This window comes from Corvus kubaryi, unplaced genomic scaffold, assembly GCF_017639235.1.
Source record: "Corvus kubaryi isolate FWS band 111438036 unplaced genomic scaffold, C.kubaryi_AGA036_p1.0 67, whole genome shotgun sequence".
NCBI classification, from domain to species: domain Eukaryota; kingdom Metazoa; phylum Chordata; class Aves; order Passeriformes; family Corvidae; genus Corvus; species Corvus kubaryi.
In genome coordinates this window covers 6609381-6621704 of record NW_024582055.1, presented here as the reverse complement: position 1 = coordinate 6621704, position 12324 = coordinate 6609381, and the positions used below count along the sequence as shown (strand labels likewise).

Genomic DNA, 12324 nt, shown 5'->3' with positions numbered 1-12324 from the left:
CAGCTTTCCCAACAATCTGTACTTTACATTCTTAAGCTCAAGCTGTGAAGTCATCTTTAAACATGGAAACTGGACGAAAATAAATCACAAATTGTGCTCCAGAAGCACACACAAAAGCACCTCAAAATTATATCTCCAAGAACACACAGATAAATTTATGCTGCACTGGGACATGTCAGTAGAGAAAAGTTATCCCTATCAGAAAGCCCACTCCTAGGCTTCTCATATTAAACAGATATTTCTGAAGAAAAAAACCTCAACAGTTTTACTGATCATCCATGTCAAACATGAAACCACTCTGAGCTGTCTACAGGGCCTGGCCCTCCCCACACACCGCCCATGTAACCCACTAAACCACACTCTTCAATGCAGCACAAGATTTCTCAGTTGCAGTAGTTAACTGCTTCTGGGAGTTAATCCTATGGAGTTTTTTCCTATTTATTAGTTAAAAAGGTAAACACAGGGAGAAGAAAAAAAAATGTTTAATCAGAGGCTTGGTGCTGCCAGCTGTACCTTCTTCCTTCCCCCACCTCCATCAGAAAAGACGTGGCAGTGAGAACTTTAGTTCTTCCAAAAGACACTAAATTAGCATTACATTACCTACACACCGGTATATACATACATGTGTTCTATATCTATATAAAGGAAGAGATTTTCACTTAGAGGCAGCTGCAACAACCAGCACCTTAAGCTGCAAGAGCATTCAGAGGAAATTACTTCCTCCACAGCTTACTCACACACACACAAAAAAAAAAAAATCTTGCCACGTCAAACTTCCCACAGACAGTATAAACACACAGAGGTTGTGCTGAAGTGAGACAAGAGCTCTAATCATAGACAAAATAATACAAGTTTTTCGAACACAGTTCCAGATTCTATTTAGCACCAAGGATATTTAATCTCTTCTCAGGATAGGTATATGTACCAACTATCACAAATGAGTGTTTTAAGGTCGCCTGAAGAATTATGAGCATTTCAGAAATTATGCTGTGGGGGAGGGTGTGGATGCACCACCACACCATGAAAAGAGTTCACATAGAAGGTCATGAAAACTTTTTTCTCCCTGTTTCAAACAGTAGTTTACCTTATACCCCATAACCTGGGGAACAACACCAGCAGTGAGGAACAGCTGCAGAATTTAATTCATCTCTATTACAGAATAGGTTGTCATCTTTTCCAGAGGACTGTACCTATGCAACACTCTGGTGCCTCTGTGAAGATGTAAAATTCAGCTGTGTGCAAGCTGAAGTAAGACAACAGAAACAAGAACAGGCTCGCGTTCTTGGCTCCTTGAAGGAGAAATATTAACTTTGTATTTCTTCGGAGACGCGGTGCTCCCCAACACATCATCCAGGCAGAGGTGCTGTCGCTTCCCACGGCACGCTGCAATCTCAATTTGGGACCCAATCTCGGGGGTGTGCACCTTTATCTACACGGGCTCACGCACGCATAATGGAATATCGCTGCACACACACAGAGAATGCAATATAGCTACATACATATCAGTAATATACAGCGAACTAAGCTATGAAAGCAAAATCTTAATTTCCCCCCATTCGGTGCCAAGCCTGCACAGCTTTTCTACACTTCTTTACGCATATAACTTTTTCTATCCCCATCGCCTACGAGTTTTAAGCCGCCGTAAGGAAAGGTCGCAACAGGTCCGGCCCCGCGCTCGGAGCCACCTCCCGCCCCGCGGCGGTACCTGTGCCTGCCCGGGGCCGCGCTCCGCCGCCGGGTGCTCGCGGCTGGGCGCTGCCCGCTGCCGAGGGCGGCCGGAGCCCCGTGCCCGGCCCGGCCCGTGCCCGGCCCGCCGCTGCCCGCGCTGTCCCCGCGGTGCCGCCTCAGCCGGGGGCGCCCGCTGGGACCGTTACCTGCGGCCGCGCGCCCGCTCCCTCACGCGCCCGAGTGCCACGTCTGAGGCGGCCCGAGCAGGCGGCGCCTGCGCAGTGCGGGCGGCGAGGCCGCGCCCGTGGCCGGGCCGTGCCCTCACGGGCGGGGGCGAAGGGCAGCCCGGGGCGGTCAGTCAAGGACCGTATTGCTTTCTGCGCCAGGGGCCGCATCCCTCTCCAAACACGGAGCAGTGCTACAAGCGGGATGCTTTTTTTTTCCCCTCGTATGTGCTTGAAAAACAGAATCACGTCAAATAGGTTGGAAAAGACCTCTGAGATCATTAAGTCCAACCTGTGACCGAACACTACCACGTCAACTAAACCATGTCCGTCAGTGCCACGTCCAGGCTTTCCCTAAACGCCTCCAGCTCCAGGGATGGTGACTCCGCCACCTCCCTGGGCAGCCCATTCCAGTGCCTAATCATCCATTCTGTGAGAAATTCTTCCTAATGTCCGACCTAAACCTCCCCTGGAGAAGCTTAAGACAGTGTCCTCTCATCCTGTCGTCAGCTGCCTGGTCGAAGACGTACGTGTATATTTACAACTACATTTTACACATATTTATCTTGCATACATGTATGTAAAATTATGCTACCTGAATATCTACAGTGAAATATGATGCAGGTACTTTGTCCATTTGCATACTCCGGTTTTAGTTACTGTTCAAATGCATTTAAAAATGCTGCCGTGGTTACAGGATAGGCAATGTTTTTCTAATTAACAAAGTAGAAACACGGGAGTAACATGAGAGAGATTGGAAGTAACATGAGGAAGATGTATTTGTAAAGTTACTTTTCCTCCCAATCACAAATAAACATTAATTGTGTTAAAGTAAAAAGAAAGGAAAGTGGCAGATGGAAAAAAAGCAATCACTCAAAGAAGCACAGAATCATAGAATATCCTGAATTGGAAGGGACCCACAAGGATCATCAAAATCCATCTCCTGGCTCTGCACAGGACAACCCCAAGAATCACGCTACAACAGCTGCATAACCTACATGCATCTGGAATTCAGGCTCCAGAGGCTTTCTTATCCTTGTTCTACAACCTCAATAAGTCTTTTGAAAGTACTAAACAGTTTTACCTAGAGCTATACTTCAGTAATGGCTGTGACCTCAAAACAAACAGTCCAAAGCATTCATTACTGTACAAAATAATTTGGAAAAAAAAAAAAAAACAAAACCGTGCCTTTGAAACAGATGTCAAAATGAAGATACACAGTGGCATCCTTTATATGAAAGACTGACTAGAAACCTCAACAAGCAACACAAAGTAGGCAAAAAAAAGGCTTGACCTATCTTATTCTTGCTATCCATTAAATAATTGATGGATGTTTAATGGATTCACCATTAAATAATATAAGCTGTTTTTCCGCATGTTATCAGAGCCAATACTGTTGGATATGTCAGGAAAAGTCTAAAACCTTTCAAATCTCCCCCAACTGTCTAATCAGAATGGAAAATTTCATCCCCGAGGTGCAAAGCATCCGTTAAACTGGATGTGGTTTTGGCTGCAGGGTATCAGTGACTCTTTCATAAGCAGGATGCAAACCAATGCCTTTCATCATTGCTGTGCTGTAGTTTCAGCCCTCGCCCCTATCTCTTTTCCTGGTTATACAGACACATGGAAGTTATGCAAAACTCTTCTGAAATACCACGCCGCTGAGGAAAAGAATGGGTTTAAGTTTGGACATTCCCTATTTCGCCAGGGAGACAGGCAGCCACTGTCCCACCAGTCCTGCTGTGTCTCGCTCCGAGCTATTAACAGTAAGCCGCTGTGGATAACTCAGCACTGAGGAACCGTGCACTTGCTTGGCCACTGAATACTTACTATCAGATTTCTCCTCCCCGAAATCAGCTCCAGTGAAACCGAAACATGAGATCAGCAAAAGATAGCAAGAAGAAGCCATGGCATTGGCAGTTCTTCCCTTAATTCAGGCCCACTCTGGAAATGGATCAAGATGCCTCTTTTTTTCAAGGATGCCCCTGTTGTCCTTTAGCTTGGCACACTGAGACAAAAGGCATGCAGCATGTCACAGTCTGGATGTTTGGAAGCTACAAGTAGGATTTATTTACAGTTTTCACACCCATAAAATTAAAAGTAATTTAAGGTTTTCAGTTTCAGAAACATGGAAACATCATTAAAGGTTTAAATGTGTTATTGATGTAGAAAGTAATTTCACAAAAATGAGAACGCAGGATTGCTAAACTATTGTAAGTAATTTTATTAAATCGTTTTAATTAAACTGTACCATGAAATCTGAGAATCAGACTGGGTTTGTTCTCTGTCGTTGTCAGTAACGGTGACCTTTTAGGTTAAATTACCTTTCTTAACAGAATCAATTTGGTTGGAAAATTTGTCCTCTAGTGGTACCTATGCAATGCTGCTGAAAACCAATGTGATTTCATATATTTCAGACCTAATTTGGTGAAGTAAATAGAATTTGTCTAAATCTATATGTTTTTTTCTTCTATGTTAAAAAACCCAACTAATTCCCTGTCTCTAAAATCTCACTTTTAAAGTTCGCACTACAATTTTTTCTGTTAGTTCTGAAACTAAGAAAACACATAGCCATCAGCTTGGGAGATTATTGGTTACAGAACCAACACAGGCTCTGTAGAAGGCTAGGTCAAATATTTCAGAGACCATTATTAAATTTATTTTTTAATTATTGCTATTTTTCAAATAATTTGAGATTGGACTGTTCCCAGAAATTACTACTGCACATCTATAAAAGCCCCTGCTGAACAAACTGTGCAGATCTCCTGTCTCTATCTCATAGCACATCACATTAAGACAACGTGTGATTCCAGGAAACCTAAATCCTATCCTAACCTTTTCAGTTACAGGATGTCCTTAAAATATGGCCTTGCTACAAGCTGCCAGGAAGAATCAGAATAACCTTTCTCTAGGGGAAGATATGGTCAATATTGGGTATGTTTTTCAAAGAAAAGACTATTTCATCACAAGGAATAGTTCCTAAAACTCCAAGGATTATGCATTTTAAAAGGCACTTCTTTTTGTTGAAACTGTTTTTCTTCTTTTAATTTCATTTGTATGTCCTTCAGACAAAGCTACAGGTTTGCTTTTGCACATCAGAAGGCTCCTAAGAACTATTTACAGAAAAAAAGATTACTTCCTTTCTTGTCTTGCTTACATATAATCCCTACAATCTTCTTTAATATTTTGCCTACTGTATACTTGAGGTCTATGAAAAACAGCATACAGCTCAGTGTAAAGCGCTTTACAAGAAAAATGGAAATTATATTTCAAAATACTGTATTTGATTAAAATGAAAGCAAAGGCTTTGGTATAAAGAAAACAAATAAAATTTTGAAGTAATTATGTTCTTCTCAAAAAACAAATCATGTGTCAGATTAGAAACTGCTACATGAAGAAAAAGAAAAGATGTACTATTTCAGGAATTAGAACACTACTGTAAGAAGAAACACATCAGCGTTGTGAGTCAGCTACATTTCTAATATAGAAAGCTAAGCACAGTAGAAACCTGAAAGAGGGTACAGCAGAAGTGAATAGTGATATTTTGATTAGACAGCCTCAAAGGCAATTAGAAAATATTATTGGAATGCACCCTTTAAACACTGCCCTATAGGGAATGAAAACAGCAAAGGGTTTTCAGAATACCAGACTAATGTAGGTGTTGTTATTCAGGGAAAACAACGCAGTAGTGTTAAAATCTTGGGCATACATTCATTGCTGTATATCTTCTAAGTACTCCGTGTTAATAAGGGTACTTAAAAAAGGGCGCAGTCCTTCCTGGAGGGACTGTCCACTATAACCCAGTATAGTGGTATGGGGCCACTATAAAGGAAGAATTAATTCCTCACTGGTTTGTTGGTTTTTTTCACTGAGGTAACTCAGGCTGTGAATCAGAGCACCCAGAATACAATGGGTCCTGCCCAGTCAGGGAGGCCACTGGGAGGCCATTAGGGATTGCTGAGCACACGGATCATGCCAGCGAATCTCCCTTTTTCCTTCTGCTGCATGCTGACCTCCCACTCCACAGTGATGGTAAAGCTGTGCTACCCCTCAGGCTGCTTTCAGCACAAAGAGGTCCTAGCTCCTCATGCTCATTAAAAAGTGTTTTTAGATGAGAAGAAGTGTAAATCCAATTCCAGTTCATAAACTTGTATTCTGTTTGTCTGAATTAATCTACAAATTCATTTAGACTGATTATACATTCTATTCCCTGCTGTGAGCTGGGATATTTTGTTGGCTGCTGGTAGCTTTTGAACAGCTGCATTGTTTCACCCTAGAAATGGCTGAATTTTGTTATACCCTGCAGAGGATGGAAGGATTGGGAGTGCTTCACTCCTTCCCTGCCCCAACCCTTTTAAACATCACTGGCAGCTGGTAAGTCCACAATGACAGCCCCTGTTGTCTCCGTGCTCCTTAACTCCTCCAAACAGAAGACAAAAATCGACCACCGCAGAGGGCATTCACTGCCTACCTCAGAGACTGTTGGTAGAGTTTACTGGCATTTTGCAAAGCAAAAAATTCTATTTGGGCACGAAAAACTATATGCAAGGGAAAGAGTACTTAATGCTATTATTTGCTTAGGAGACACTCTGGGTCTTGAGAGCAGGGCACTTGCCTTAAAGCCAAGGGCCTGACCTTTTGTTAAGTTGGTCCCTGTTAGCTAAAACTACTTTCTTTCCCTGAAACTCAATAAAACAGAAATTTTTATAAAATGCTTTATGGTCCACATGTGGTAAGTTCTATGCAAGCCACACATTACAAAAGCAAAGGTTCTTTTAAAAAATGGCTGTGGCTGCTTTCTCCAAAAAAAGTACTTTCTGGCTAGTTCAAGCCTCTGGATTTCCCAATATCTGCAAATTGTGAGACTCCTCTGCTTACTCTCCCTGATTGTTGCTATTTTGGTTTTCTAATTAAATCAACATTCTGGCAACTTCATCCAGAACATTTACAGGAGATAGATGTGTTCTGAGAAAACTGCTGTGATGTTTCAGTTGGGGAATTTCAATTATCTTTTTAACTCATTTACTGCTGTCTAAGATGCATGAGAGTGGAAGATTGCACTACCTGTTCTTAACAAAAAAAAACCCCAAGACTTGATTATCCTGCTGTAATTGCTACATAATGAACTGTAACATGAAAACAAAGATGAGGTCTAATTATATTCTGATGAATAATGTATCACTTATAAAGCACGGTGAATAAACATTAGGCCACCAGTCTGAGAAAGGACAGCAGAAAGTTAAAATGATCCTTTCTGTGTTTGCTTGCTGAATGTATGGAATTTCTCAAACATTGATATATTTCACTTTTACATTCAAAAGCATCTGAAGCAGCTTTGTTTACATAGGCTTTCATTTTATGTTTCCTGCTTGTGTTTAGAATTTCTGATGTATTAGTGGAGTCTTGCTATAGAGCAGTACTCAAATAAACTTACTATCATTAAAAAAGAGTAACTGAGTTAATACTTCATAATAAACTGGCTATTTGATTAAGTTACTTAAGAAGCAAATACTCCTATGTTTGTTCTTACTCACACTGACTGTGCTTCTGCTTTATTCTACCATTAATGTAGAAGTAAAAAATCTTCTACCTGGGCATGGAAAAATTTACATACAAGAAAAGAATCTCTGTTACTTGTAAAAATATCAGTCTTGATTACAAACTATTTTTCAAAATACTGGGTTTGTGCTATTTGGATACCTTTAGTATAAAGCATTTGATGCCTTCCCCATGATCAACAAAAAATAAAGATCAGAATTAATTTTTAAAAAAATCCATCATGTTATTTTTATATCATAGAAGCAACAAAAGGATAGGAGATGCAGCTGGCATTAAACTTAAGAGTAGGAGCAAAATTCTATTTCATGCTTGCTGTCACAACATGCATGGTAGATTTGCACTGTGGAGGCACATAAAACACTTGTTCAATGTTTGCAGACATGAGCAGTTGTCTGGAAAACAGGCAGATCCATGTCAAGGCCAGCTACACAGTACACGAGCACCAAAAGCAGAGGCCTGTACCAAAGGCAGAAGGAGCTGAGAAGTCTGGAAACTGGTTCCTGGCAAGAAGATGCAGAGCAACAGGCAAGGCTGCAGGATCAGCAGGGGTTAAGTATCAAGGTGTTTTTGGAGGGCGGATTTTTCCAGTATAATGTGCTTCGCTTGGAAAGGAATTAGTTATCAAAGAGTTGGAATTCTTGTTCCTATTGCCAGGAATGAAGATAGCTGGATTGCTTTTTAATCTATTGCAGTTATTTGGGTGGGGGTAAGATTTCGTGCAGGGAGGTCCTGGTTGTGTCACCTCTGCTTCTCTGGTAAAGCTTAACCAGAACCATTCAGAGGCTGAGTGAGCAATGCTGTTTGCCTTTTGCAGGCAGAACTTGATGCCAAGGCAACTTTTTATGCCCTGTCCTTTTGCCAAATGCTGTAGTTGAAACCACCAACATCAGACCCACCAGGGCAGATGCCGAGCAAAATACTTCACTGTAGTTGTAAAGTGAGTGTTAGAAACTGCTTCACAAACCTTACAGCTTATTTTGTAATACAGAGGAAAGAGGGAAGAAAAGGATACTCCAGAAGGACTCAAACTATCAAACTACAATCAGAGAATTTCAGAAGTTTTTATATTTCTCAAGGTTTCACTGTATATACAGCAGCTATTTCTCCCATTTTCCAGGCCCAGACCAAAAAATGAGAGCTTTCAAGTGTAAAAACAGAACCCGAACTTCCCAAGACCCATACCGCACTATAACTCAGTTGTTCTCTGTTTCTCCTGTTCTTGTTTTCAGGATGGAAAAATTCATTCTTAGGAGCCTTCCAAGTAACAAACAATACCTGCTTTAAACTGCAATGCAAAAATAGTTGATTTTATGCTGGACTGCAGCCATGCATGTAATTGAGCTCTTTCAAAGCAACAAGTCAAGAGGAGTTAATCACCTCTACACTTGCTAACAGGAAACAAAATTTAAAAGATGAAATCTGATGCAGGTGAGTATTCATCAGACTAATTTTAAATTTTCGTGTTCAATCTTAGGTTCCACATTAAGCCATCATTTCAAAATCTAGTAGATTATTTGGGCCTAATCCATATCTCAGCTATGATTAAAATATATTTTCTAACTGAATATGATACGGTTACTCTTGATTAATTTCACTGCAGTACATCAGAGGAGAGTTTAGCATGGTGTATTTCTTTGGCCCAACAAGTTGGCATGAAATGTTCTTTCAACAGCAAGAGGGGAGATCATAAAATCTGACTGTCTAAGATGAACAGATGGATAAAAGGTGTTGTGTTACTTAACTGACACCTTTAAATGACAATTCAAAGAGCAGGATGAAGCATTAGGTCAGAGGTGAGGAAAGTGGAACACCTGCTTGCATTACTTACATGCATGTTCCATTCATGGCTCTTCCAAGCTTTGGGAAAGATCAATTTTGATTCCCACAGGTTCTGTTAGGAAGAATGTGATGCAGCATCTCCCTGCCAAAAACAGAAAGAAAATTATACATAAATAGTTTTCATTTTACTTTAGAGGCTTTTATCAGTATTTTTCCATCAACTGAAGCCAAAAATGTAGGCATCCCATCTCCTAGGAATCAAAATGAAAGGGAAATAGACACCTAAGAGTCTTTCCAAGTCCCAAGAGTAAATTAGTTCTTGCTTGCTAAAACACAGGAATAAGTAAAACCAGCAGTGAAATGACACCTGGAAACGTGAATTCTAGCCCAAAACCTTACTTTTAGATTAACAAGAAACAGGTAGTAATTCCAGTGTCACAAAATTTTTTTCCATGCTCATAAACCTTGCAGTGAATGTGTTTTACTTTTTCTCACAATAAAATCTTGTAGCTATTTGGTGTATTAGTTTTTGGATGCAATCTGAAATCCTTGTCATTTTGTAAAGGAAAACCTCAAAAGATTTTTGTCCAAGAAGTCCAGGAAGGAAAAGGAGTTTACTTCTCTTCAGCCAGTTTAGGAAAGTATTTCCTGATTATCTGAGACTGGCTGTAGTAGGAACAGGTAGAGCAAACACCAAAAAGACATGAGAGATCTCTTCCTCAAATTCTTCTCTCTTTGAGTTATCCATACATTTTTATGTCTTGTATTTAACGGTGCAGGTCTTTGGCTGCAGAGGGCTTGTGATATATACATGCTTCGAGAGCTGCTCATTAATCTATCTTCTAACATGTTGTATTGTAGTTACATTCCCTATACACATTTCTATTTACTCTGGTATAATTCAGCAATGCTCAATGCTAACAACATTGCTTCTGTGTTTTGGAGGAATGTGGCTTCTTTTTGCCAGTTTATTTGGGGTTTTTTTTCCTCACAATAAATCCAACATTCCTAATGTAGGATGACACTCAGCAACCTAAATGCTGAGAAATACCCTCCTGTACATTTCTCTGCTTCTTCCACTACACTTCATTTGCCAATCTTGAAGCTGGGGAAAAAAACAAGGAAGTAGAACTACTTCTAAAATTCCAACCCATGACACAGTACCTTGCCTCATAATCCACATTAGGGATTAAAATTAAAAGCTTTTACTTTAATGGTGAGGAACTGCTCATCATGCCTCCTATGAGTGTGAGCAGAGTTTTCCTGTCTGGCCTTAAAGGTAGCTAAGAATTATATATGACCTGTATGTTTAATTTCTTTTCACTAAGAACTTGGTATTACTGGTTTTGGTACCTTTGCCACTCAATGTCTGTACTTTCAGTGAGCAAATCCTCTTAACTGGCAGTGCACTGCAAAGTTCCTCATACGATCCAAACATCTGGATTTTATTAATTTGTCTTGTAGGACAAGAGAATTTTGATGGGAAAAGATGAAGAGAATCAGCTTTAATGGATGTTAGTTGGAGCCATCCATTTGAACCTTCCATCAGTATATTTAATTCACTTTGTCATTTTATACTTCTTTTGAAAATTAAATCCTTTCCATGTGTCTCTGTTCCTTGTTGCTTCTTGAGGCAGGGGAACAAAACTTAAGGGTAGCAATTAAGCAGAAATGTGTTTTTCTACTTCGGTAAGGTTTGGGGAAAATGATGTTTAGATTCGCCTTCAAAATTTGTATTTACCTTATGTAACTACTGAATTGTAGGACTATGAAACAAGGTATGTTACTAGGCAATGATTTGGGAAAATAACATGTGCTGAGGCACCTGGCATTGCCCAGCTTGCAGAAGCCACTTTAAAAAAAATCACTTGAAGGGATATATTGGAAGAGGTCATCTTCCCTTCATTTGGAAGAGACTGTGTGTCGTGATTTCTTTAGTGGCATGGCTGTGATTTTATCTTTTGTTCCATTAAACCAGCTATATATTTATAAGTGAGGGTTTTTTTCCATGTAATTAACAAAACAAACCAAACCAAACAAAGAAAACCCCACAAAGAACCCACCAAACAAATAAGCACTAGCATTTTTTTCCTTCCCCCCCCCCCCGCTGATTCTCCCATTTGGCTAAAATCACATTCTACAATAAATTGGGTAGTTTATTAAATTGCTTACAGATGATACAGTTAAATCTACTAGAAAGCTGTTAAAATAGGTATTATTAGGGGACTAGCTTATGTTGATTTTAATGTGGAGAAGAACAGACATAAAAAAAAAAAGAAATGCAGAAAAAGAAGGAAGTCAGACCATCTGGGTACTTACAGCAGTAAAATGCTGCCCATAAATTAGAGATCGTGATATCCCCTTTCTCTCTGTCTCTTCCTCATTACTAAGGAATGGGTGGAAATGTTTGCATTTTTAAAGAATCCACAGACCTACGATACTACTGTAGGAAACTGTAGGTGAAATGAAAGCTTTGCTTTTATTGCTGGATGAAAAGACAAACGTATGTCTTCTTTCTTCTCACACTTGGAGGATGTCTTCTGAAATCAGCTGCAGAAATACTTGATTTAAATTAGATTTTAGATAAATCCACTTGTAGTAAAACTGTTCAGTACGATAAATTATTATTACAGTACGACAAGAAAATATATGGACAAGTGGCAGCAGATGAGGCAAAAAAACCTAAGAAGTGGTCACCAAGACCACACAGAGCTTTAAAGGAATTCAAGGCTGAAATAGCTGACCATTACTGAGATTAGAGAGTGCCATTTTTTAACTGAAGTGTTCCAAGAGACTCAGAAAACAAGAAGCCTGTCAGCCTGATATCTATCCAAAACAAAGAGGTGGAAGCTGTAATATGGAACAGTGGACATCTGGATAAATATGACTTATCTGGGAAGAGTTAAAAAGGTTTTCATAAAAGGAAGTCCTGCCTCACATAAGGCAGTTCTTTGAGGGGATCAAAAAACACGTGGATAAGGGTGATCTGATTGATCTTGGATTTACAAAAGGCTTTCTACAAATTCCTTCACCAAAGGCTTTTAAGAAAACTAAGCAGCCATACCATAACATGGCTTAGAAGTATAAGGTGCTA

At 39.9% G+C, this 12324-nt stretch overlaps 1 protein-coding gene across 4 annotated transcripts in view; it reads right to left on the bottom strand.

Moving 5' to 3' along the window:
* Positions 1 to 3857, bottom strand: part of SEC24D (SEC24 homolog D, COPII coat complex component) — a 39473-nt gene extending 35616 nt beyond the window's left edge. The window contains exon 1 of one of the 4 annotated variants that reach the window (XM_042048569.1): positions 3723 to 3857. The gene's annotated coding sequence lies outside the window, so the exon portion shown is untranslated. Of the gene's footprint in view, positions 1 to 1705; positions 1731 to 1874; positions 1961 to 3722 lie in introns of those variants that run through there. The other 3 variants (XM_042048573.1, XM_042048570.1, XM_042048571.1) reach the window with 3 other exon arrangements.
* Positions 3858 to 12324: the final 8467 nt, after the last annotated feature.